The sequence below is a fragment of the Lactuca sativa genome, chromosome 2 (assembly GCF_002870075.4).
Source record: "Lactuca sativa cultivar Salinas chromosome 2, Lsat_Salinas_v11, whole genome shotgun sequence".
Classification (NCBI taxonomy): domain Eukaryota; kingdom Viridiplantae; phylum Streptophyta; class Magnoliopsida; order Asterales; family Asteraceae; genus Lactuca; species Lactuca sativa.
The window spans coordinates 128,409,070-128,420,207 of record NC_056624.2 but is presented as its reverse complement, the minus strand read 5'-3'; positions in this window follow the sequence as shown (position 1 = coordinate 128,420,207).

Below are 11,138 nucleotides of genomic sequence, written 5' to 3'. Positions count from 1 at the left end.
CAATATATATTACAAAAGACCTCATAGGGTTGTTGGATTTCAGAAGTGCTATAATGCCAAAATGGTCATGCCCTCCGATGTTTTAGGTCTGGCTCCTGTTTGTACATAGTAGTTGAAAAGTATTGTTTAACACTGATAAAACAATATCACTCATAAATAGTCGCAATAAAAAATTAGACTAAAATCTAGCGGCAACAATACTAGGTTTCGTCGAAGGGAAATATAATTGTTAGAAGCGAAGCGCTGCCCGAGTTGGGAATCATCACTTTAACAAGTGAGTGCATAGTTACTTTCATATTACACATAGATATGAAGTACTTAATATAAATTACATGCTATGTGTGCATATTACCTGTGTACTTGATGTTAATGTTGGATGAACAAAACATACATGTTTTACTTGATTTAAATTGTATATGTATTTTATACCTATGATTATGATGGGTAAAGATGGGTAGATGAAATAGATGATGAAAAGGAAATAAGATTAATGAGAGGTCTCAGTGTTTAAGATGATCCAGTTATCTTGCAGAGTATATATGACAACAACAGAATATTCTAGACAGTCTAGCGGAACGCTAGCGGGCTCGCAACTTGTAGGAGTTTTTCAACTAAGTGTTCAGGAGATGTACTCCATCCCCCTCATGGTTGCCCTATTTGACATGTATTGTTGAGGAATCGCCTAAGAAGTGTTGTCATCCCGATGAAAATCCTTATTGTTGAGGAATCCCCTAAGCAGTGTTGTCATCCCAATAAAAATCCTTAGGCTAGGTCCTTTGCTTTAGATTCTTTAGCGACAGAAAGTGAGGATAACGGAAATGGGTAATCAGGTTGATGGATTTGATGAAATTAATAAACATAATTATTGTGGGTTGAAAACCCTATGTGCTCACCAGGCTCCCAAGCCTGACCCACTCAGTTTCTTGTATAAATGTTGTTGCAGAGAGCACAGAAATGATGATCAGATGAGAGATAAATGGATTATAGACTACTATAATAAATAGATGTTGTAAGGCCTATGTTGTTTCTGTTTATGCTTTTGATTTGTATTGAAAATCACATCCCGAGGTTTTTAATATAATGAAAATACATTTCTTCGGAAATTCTTTGATAAATTCTTTATCATATTTTTGGGAACAAATTCCGCAACATATTTCTTCAAAAGTATACTATGATTCTCAAATAAAGCATAAACAAATCGGTCTTTTCTGTCCGTGAAAATGGGGATATCAGAATATAACATACCGATTTCCAATATATTATTATTCCTATGTGTTATTCAATTAATTTAGTTATTTTGGATTTTAAATTAATTGTGGAAAAAATATTTATAAAATTGATTCTGCAACCTAAAATGTTTATAAATCTTGGGTTAGGGGTTGGAAATGTTAAGTTAGGGAACCTAGGATATTAGGGATTTTTGTTAAAGGGGTTGTTTTGGTCATTATCGAAAACTTAAGGGTTTATTTTGTAAAATTTAAATTTCAACCCTATTTGGTGACGGCATTGATGAGATTGGGTGATATGTGTATGCATGGTTTTGAGTTTGCGGCTAAGAGAGGGAAAGAAACGACAACTGAGAAGAAGGAGAGGAAGATTGAGATAAAGAGGGGAGAAGAAGTCGATCCAAGTGAAGGCTTGGCTGTAAATTGATAGTTTATTTCGCTTCCTTCTTTTTTATAGTTTGTTTTAGATTTTGTTAGCCCTTTTTATTAGTATTTAATTGTATATTTTTTATTTTCTTTATCATGGATCGTGCATGGTACTTTCTATTTTGCATGAGGTATTTTGCAGGGGTTTGGAGCCTCGATGCGGATGTGGTTTATCATACACATAGGCTTGGTGGGATTTTCAGGGATTATTGGGCTTTCTAGATCAATCAACGAGGAAATGGGCTTAAACTATTGAAGACTTGGACTAAGTGTGCTTATGAAGATAGGTCATTGACTAAAGAAGATGGACTTGGACTATCCATTTGAAGCTTGAAGATGGTTGGCCAAATTTGAATCATGTGAGGTGTGGAGGGAACCAAGGGAATCTTGAGTAATGAGGTGGAGTAGTCGAGAGAAAAGAGCCAATAGCATTTCATCATTGTTTGCGAGGGTAGAGTCTCTATCGTCAAAGTACATAAATTCCATCAAATTCATCACCTAATAATCATAATATTCAAATAGTTAATTTATCTCATGGTTAAGAAAAATAAAAATTTACTTATTTTGGTATTATTTATTTTTTGTCCACATTAATGTTGTGACATCCCCCATTTTTTAGAATCAATTAAAACGTTTTCGTTACGCACTATAAAATTGAGATGTGGAAATTTCCAGTTAAACAAAACATTTGTGAGATAACAAAAGTTATTTTTAAAACTTTGAGGATGTCATCTTTCATATCCAAACATACATTACAGTGTAAATATTAAAAGGTCTTGAAACTACTTATTACAGTCAAATCTCTTTATTCCACTCAACATCGTAACTAGACTTCGACATCCTTACATCTGCTACTTGTGTTGTATAAAATGAGTGGCTCTAGTTTGGGAAAAACTGGTGAGATGCATAGTGTTTTCAAGCTTGTAATAATTTAATGATACTAAATAATATCATTCCTGCAATATGACATAAGACCAAATATCTGTAACATCCCCCTCTGGCACGTATCACAATATTTTCCGCTTTGGGCCACTCGGCATGAGGACTTCCCAGGGGGTCACCCATCCTGGTACTACTCCCGCCCGAGCACGCTTAACTGCAGAATTCTTATGGGATCTACTGCCCTCACGGCTTTAAAATGCGTTGTGGTAGGGAAGGTTTCCACACCCCTTATAAGGAATGCTTAGTTCTCCTTCCCAGCCGATCTGGGATTAGATCTAACCCACTTTTAATCCCGATGTATTTATAGTTAGTATATCTTTTATGGGTTTATATACTTAATTCACTATAAACAATGCTCTGATACCAATCTGTCACACCCCAAAACCACGAACGGCGGAAACGTTCAGGGGTGGAGGACGTCATGTACAATATCACAACAGTGTCATATAATAAACAAGCAACAACATCATCCATTGCATTATAAGTAAAGTTTAATACATGTGTGTTTTTTCATTGTAATAAGAAACCAAAAATATACAATCAAAATAAAAGACGAGACTTGTCTGCTCCGTCTTCTCAAAACCTGGCCTCCGTACCTGTCTACTGATGACCTGAGAATACAAGTTATTTTGAAAGCGAGTATCAGCTTTAAAGCTGGTGAATTCATAAGTATATAAGTGTCATTGCCTTGTTTGTGAAAATCTCTTATGAAGGCCATGTAAAACGTTAAATGAAAATGTTGAAGTACATATGAAAAACCCTAGAAAATCCCTTATTTTCTATCAGTTTGAGATGTAGTCTTCTACCAAGACCCGAATGTTTTGTGAGTATGAAGTGTAGTCTTCTACCAAGACCCGAATGTTCTGTTTGTAAAATGATAGTTTTTCCTTTGTATTGACTAGTACTAAAAGTGCTTAGTCTAACTCATCGTTTATGTGAATGTATCACAAAATAAAGTAAACAGGAAAATGTACTACTATAAGTGTTGTCACTGGGTACTAGGACCAACACAGCATCGCATTAAGCGAAATGTATAACCTAATGAACATCTGAAGATTGTCCAATTGTCCTCTGTAGCAGCAGTAGGTGGGTGGAAGGGTTAGTCCCAAATCGATCTTCCTAATATAAGTAGTAACCTTAGACCTCCGTAGATGGTCATCGACCACTGATGCTAATCAGTGGGGTTCGGAATGGTAAGTCCCGTCTAGCTATCCCATTGAACCGGGATAGGAAAGACAATTTACACAGTAAGTACTAATAAATCATCCTCGTAGTCCTAAGTACAAGTATCCAGGTAAGTGAATACAGGATAATGCACCTATGTAAAAGTGTTCCTGTATGGTATTCATGTATGTGTGTCCATGTAACAAGTAAATATATGTAAACATATTCATGTATCAGTTAAACCTCTGTAAGTACTCATGTATCAGGTAATGTACTAGTATAGACTCATGAATGAACTGACTCTTGTGTGATTCCTTGTAATAGAAGTAATGTTTGATATCTTCAAATTATCCCTATGATAATTTACTGTAAAATAACTGGTTGATCATGTAGGTTTGTACACTCTTACTACTCAAAGGTGTGGGAACTAAATGAAAGATGTAAACTATAACATCAATACATATATAAGAATATAAGTGTATATGCATAGTTTAGTTCAAGAATGAAAAATGGTTTTTGTAAGACATCTTATGGGTTTTGAACAATAATTAACAATGACTTGATGTCATTTTAATAAACATTTCAAAGGTAAAACATTTGGTAACAATATGCTTTAAGATGTAAAACCATTTCATGCATAACATTTTGTAGCATGTGAAATCTGTTAAATGACAAACACAGTTATAAAATACATATCAATGATTTAATAACATGTTTGTTTCTACTTGTATTCCCCCCACTAAAGCACTTAAAATCATTTAAAATATTGATTAGGGGTATGAACTCACCTGTAGTTGGTGATTGGGATGAACTGAACGGTATAGGATGGCTAGGTGTCAAGCGAGGACTTGTACACGCACTACGATCCTAATGAACATATAATCACACATATATGCATTCAATTAGTCTTAAATCACTAATTGATAAAGTTAAGACATCCTAGACATAATAAACACTTTATATAAGTGTTTTAAGCCCTAAGGATTGCATCTAAGCTATTGTGGGACAGGGTATCTGCGTTTAGGGTTTCCAAAGGACCCTATAAGTGAGTTTACTCCCCATAAACCATTACACATGGAGTTTACGGTTGTAAACTCTTGAGTTTACGGCTGTAAACTCCCAAACATGTGTGTTTGGTGTGTTTTGAAGTCCCAAATGCTTTCTAGAATTATTCTAACTTGGTGGTTCCATTCTTGAAGGGGTTTAAGGTCTAGAAATACTCCAAATAGGAGTTTACGGCCCTAAGGCCAACCCCCTTAGAGTTTACGGCTGTAAACTCTAAGTATTGGGTGTTTTTGTTGTTTTCAAGTCTCTTGCTTTTGAAGGACATGTTCTAGACAATTGTTTAAGGAAAATGAGGACCCTAGGCACACTTTGGTGCCATTCTTTCATGTTTATGGCCCAAGAGCATTCTCTTGGCTGTAAACTCACTTTGCTAAGTGATTTGGATGAGTTTTGGTCCTTCAATTAAATGGAAACAATTCCTTGTAAAGGTCTAGGGCTTTAGGTGTCATGAAAACACCCCTTTTGTCCATTTTTATGGAGTTTACGGCCTAAGATACACTTGGGCCGTAAACTCTCATTTGTTTGTGTTCTTTGATGTGATTAATGCCTTACACTAAATGGGATCTAGTCTAGATAAAAGCCTTAAAATGTTAGAGTCGTTAAAACACCATTTTGAGTGTGAAAAGGGAGTTTACGGCCTATGAATCTCTTTGGCCGTGAACTCCCAAACTTGGGTGATTTATGGATGTTTTCTTGTTCCTAACATGCATACATATGAGTCTAAGGCTTTAGCATAACACAAGGGTCGGTTTTGGCTTCGTTTCGGGAGTTTACCGCCCAAGAACACCTTGGGGGAATAAACTCCTAGATCTAATGATTTAGCCATCTAAATCATGTTATAAGCATCTAATAAGCATTCTAGTCACTACTAGAAAGAGTTACTCACGTTTTGGTATAAAAACCCGAAGATCCGTGAGAGAGAAAATGGCTTTTCTCTAGTTGGAAATGTGAATAATGAATGAATTTGGTTTAGAAATCTATTTATAGTCCTGAAATATTTTTGGCAGAAAATATTTTTATTCCTGAAATGATCTCTAATATAATAGAGTGTTGGAATAACAGTGTTGCACAAAACCCTAGTGCACCCACTCTCCTGATATTTCCAGAAGTGTAAACCTTGAATTACTCAAACTTATGTGAAAAAGTCTGAAAATTAACAGTGACCACTATAACTTCTATTGAAGTGATGTAGATTGTATAGAATGGAAATTTCGGGTTGTCACATCATCCCCCCGTTAGAAGGAATTTCGTCCCGAAATTAGAATTTAAGCAAGTAAGAAATTACAAATAACTAACCAAAAAGGTGAGGGTATTTCAGTTTCATCTGATCCTCATGTTCCCAAGTGAATTCCGGTCCATGCTTTGCGTTCCAGCGCACCTTCACTATCGGGATACGGCTCTGCTTTGTTTGCTTGACCTCTCGGTCCATGATCTCTACTGGTTCCTCCACGAAGTTGAGGCTCTCGTTGATCTTGATCTCGTCGAGTGGAATAACAAGAGTCTCGTCGGATAGACACTTTTTCAAGTTTGACACGTGGAAGGTAGGATGTATGTTACTGAGTTCTTTCGGTAGATTGAGCTTGTAAGCCACAGGGCCGATTCTTGCGAGAATCTCGAAAGGCCCTATGTATCTTGGATTGAGCTTCCCACGCTTTCCAAAGCGTATCAAGCCCTTCCAAGGTGAGACCTTCAGTAGGACTCGGTCGCCCACCTGGAACTCCAATGGTTTCCTACGCTTGTCGGCCTAGCTTTTCTGTCGGTCTCTAGAGGCTTTTAATCGTTCACGAATTTGAACGATCTTCTCTGTCGTTTCCCGAATGATCTCCGGACCCGTGAGAGTGCTTTCGGGAACTCGTCCCTTAGCTAACTGGGTATCACCCACTTCAGCCCAACACAGAGGGGATCTGCACTTTCGGCCATAGAGGGCCTCGAATGGAGCTGCCTTTATGCTCGTATGATAACTGTTGTTGTAGGAAAATTCTACAAGGGGTAAATGGATATCCCAAGCTTTTCCAAAGTCAATCACATAGGCACGCAACATATCTTCTAGGGTTTAGATAATTCTCTCACTTTGCCCGTCGGTCTGTGGATGGTAGGCTGTACTCATGTCCAGCCTAGTTCCTAGGAAACTTTGTAATGACTGCTAGAACCTCGAAGTGAATCTACTATCTCGGTCTGAGATGATAGATAAAGTAACACCGTGCAGCCTTACAATCTCCCTAATGTAAGTTCTGGTAAGTTTCTCCATCCTGTCTGTTTCTTTGATCGGTAGGAAGTGTGCAGACTTGGTCAGTCTATCGACGATGACCCATATGGAATCTAGTCCAGCCGTCGTCTTGGGCAACTTGGTTATGAAGTCCATAGTGATCCGCTCCCACTTCCATTCTGGTATCTCCGGTTGTTGTAGAAGACCGGAGGGTTTCTGGTATTCGACCTTGACCTTTGCGCAAGTAAGGCATTTACTCACGAAGGTAGCAATATCTGCTTTCATGTTAGGCCACCAGTATAACTTTTTAAGATCCAAATACATCTTATCTGAATCCGGGTGGACGGAATAACTAGTGTTGTGAGCTTCGGTCATGACCAAGTCTCTGAAGCCACCGTGTTTCGGTGTCCAGATCCGATCCATGAGGTATAACGCTCCGCCACCCTTGACTTCCAAGTTCTTATCCATCCCTCTAAGGGATTCACCCGCCACGTTTTCAGGTTTCAAAGCGTTGAGCTGAGCCTCCTTTATTTGCGTGGACAAGTGTGAATGGATAGTTAGAGTCAAAGATTTGACTCTACGACCAGTATATTATTTCCGACTTAGGGCGTCGGCTACTACATTGGCTTTACCCGGATGATAACGAATTTCGCATTCGTAATCACTAAGTAGCTCGACCCACCGTCGTTGTCTCATGTTGAGCTCTTTCTGGTTAAAAATGTTTTGTAGACTCTTATGGTCTGTAAAGATCGTGCTTTTTGTACCGTATAGGTAATGTCGCCAGATCTTCAGAGCAAACACAACTGCTCCTAGTTCGAGATCGTATAGGTAATGTAGTTAACCTCATGTGTCTTCAGCTGTCTCGAGGCATATGCTATGACTTTACCTCGCTGCATCAGAACACATCCGAGTCCTTGATTGGATGCATCACAATAGACAATGAAGTCTTCTATTCCTTCAGGAAGGGATAGTATCGAGGCGGTGCACAAGGCTCGTTTGAGCGTTTGGAACGCTCTTTCATGTTTCTCTTCCCAGTCGAAGGCCACGCCTTTCTGGGTCAGGGTTGTAAGAGGTTTCGCTATGCTGGAGAAGTTCTGAATGAACCTGCAATAGTAGCCAACTAGACCTAGAAATTGACGAATTTCAGTAGGTGTCTTTGGTGCTGACCAGTTCTCGATGGCCTTAATTTTGGAAGGGTCCACGTGTATACCTTCTTCGCTAACTACATGGCCCAAGAATTCGACTCGTCGAATCCAAAATTCTCACTTTGAGAACTACGCGTAGAGCTTCTCCGATCGTAATGTTTCTAAGATTTTACGGAGATGTTGACCATGCTCCTCCTTACTTCGAGAGTAGATGAGTATGTCATCAATGAAGACGATGACGAACTGATCCAAGTAAGGATGACACACCCTATTCATCAGATCCATGAATATTGCGGGCGCGTTAGTTAATCCGAATGGCATTACTACAAACTCGTAGTGCCCATAACGAGTTCGGAAGGCTGTCTTGGGAACATCCTCCTCTAATACTCGTAGTTGGTGATATCCGGATCGCAGATCTATCTTCGAGAAGTAGTTGGCTCCTTGAAGTTGATCAAATAAATCGTCAATGCGGGGCAAGGGATAACGATTTTTAATGGTAAGTTTGTTGAGTTCTCTATAGTCGATGCACATGCGAAACGATCCATCTTTCTTCTTGACGAACAAGACCGGTGCTTCCCATGGTGAGAAGCTTGGTCGAATGAATCCCTTCTTGAGAAGTTCGTTAAGTTGATTGGAAAGTTCCTGCGTTTCAGCCGGTGCCAGACGATAAGGTGATTTAGCTACGGGGGTAGCCCCTGGCACTAAGTCGATTCTGAATTCGACTTGGCGTTGTGGTGGTAAACCGGGAAGTTCTTCTGGGAATATGTCGGGAAAGTTGCGTACTTCTGGGATTTTCTGGATGTCTTTCTGTTCTTGGCTGGTATCGACGACGTGTGCGAGAAATGCATGGTACTCCTTCCGCAAGCACTTCTGGGCTTGAATGCACGATGCGAAGGCTCGTACTAGGCTTGTCGCCGTAGATAATTAAAGTTTCGTTGTTAGGAAGGTTAAGACGAACTGCTTTTTCGAAGCTCATAATGTCGGCACGAAGAAGACTCAACCAATCCATACCGATGATAACGTCAAAACATTTAATGGTAATTGGCATGAGATCTATCTTGAAAGTATGGCCATCTAAAGTTAAGGTACAACTTACATATATGCAGTTTGTACTCTTTGTTTTCCCGTTAGCCATTTCTACCGTGAATGAACTATCTAATGCACATGGTTTTTGTTTAATCAGGTGTGCAAATTTATGACTTACAAAACTTTTCTCGGCTCCACTATCGAAGAGTATGCAAGCATATGAGTTATCGAGGAGGAACGTACTAGTAACTATCGTAGGATCAGCTACTACTTCCTCGTGGCCTAGGGCCATAACTCTTCCCACTCCTCCAGCCATTCCTGCTTTAGGGCAGTTCCTCTTTTAGTGGCCCACTTCGCCACAACCGTAGCAAGCTTGGCCCATACCGACGTTAGGAACCTGGGTAGCTTGAGCTGTTGGAGTTTTGCAGAAACGGACGGTGTGTCCCTTCCTGTTGCAGTTAGATCACTGCATCTCCCTGCAAGGTCCGTGGTGGTGGAAGTTGCACTTGGTGCACTTCGGGAGAGTCCCAGCATATGTTTTTGCTGGTAAGAGGTTCGCAGGGGCAACAAGAGTCACTGTGGCAGCATTGATCGCCACAAGTTGTTGCTTATTGGAGGATCCTTGCGGAGCCCCTCTTTTCCTCTTATTCCACCCCTTCTTGTGGTAGTCGGGGTTGGACTTTTGTGGTATAGGTGTAGGGATTGTTGTGTTCTGAGGTTTCCGGTGATCGATGAGGGATTGTGCTAGTTCCTTGGCGCTATCGAAGGTAATAGGCCTGGAAGCGATCACACTTGACTGGATCTGGGGCGACAGTCCCCAGATATATCTCTCGATCTTTTTGCTCTGGAGAGCAACCATATCATGGCATAAGTTTGCCAAATCACAGAACCTATTTGTGTAGGTAGTGATGTCGGATCCAACCATTTGTAGACCCCAGAATTCTTGCTCGAGTTTTTGTATTTCACCTCGAGGACAATATTCTTTCATCAGCATGTCTTTCAACTTTTCCCAGCCGATGGAATACGCCACCACCAAAGTTAGATAGTTAACATGGTTGTTCCACCATGTTAGTGCTCGGTCAGAGAAAGTACAAGCTACGAACTTGACCTTGCTGCCTTCTTGGCATCCGCAGATCTCGAAGACAGATTCCATCTTCTCAATCCACTGTCTCAACACCATAACACCCCCAGTTCCATTGAAGCTGCGGGGTTTGGCGTTAGTGAAGTCCTTGTAGGTGCATTCCCGAGGGTGTCCATGGCTTTCGCTGTGGTTCGAGGGTGGTGCACCGGTTCCTGATCCACTAGGGGCAGGAGCGTTGATTGCTGACACAGCAGCTGCAACTGCTGCTGTGAAAGCTGCCTAGAACATATTGACATCGAAAGGATTTGGTGGTTGAAGAGGTACAGGTGGTGGTGGAGGTGGTGGCATTGGAGCTTCATTGTTTGGGTTCCTCCTTGGATTCCTGCGTGGCGGCATCTTTAACTATACGTTTAAAAGATGACGAAATGGATAAGAATAAATGATTAATGAATGTGTCTCATGGACTAAATCCCCATAGCCCAACAACAGAAAGAATAGTATCACTAAATGAAGAAGATAGCATTTGGATAATAATTTCCATTAGATTAGATATCCGTCAATAATACTGGAATTACAGATGTAACAAGTTCGGGAAAAATGGCCTAGAAGTAGGCCTTACATCAACCAAGATGGAAAATTTTGACAGAATTAAGACTTGATCAAGACCTTACAGGTCTAAGATTTATACAGGTAGGAAATTAGACCAAAGTTTTACATAAACTAGGTTATATCCAAAAGATGAGTCGACGAGATTCTATCGGCGACGAGAACTGCTAGAATGAGTCCTCGATCCCGACAGTAGACATTCAATGTCCCTTATACGCCTGTCCGACCTTGCTTGTTGAGCTCGAAGTTCC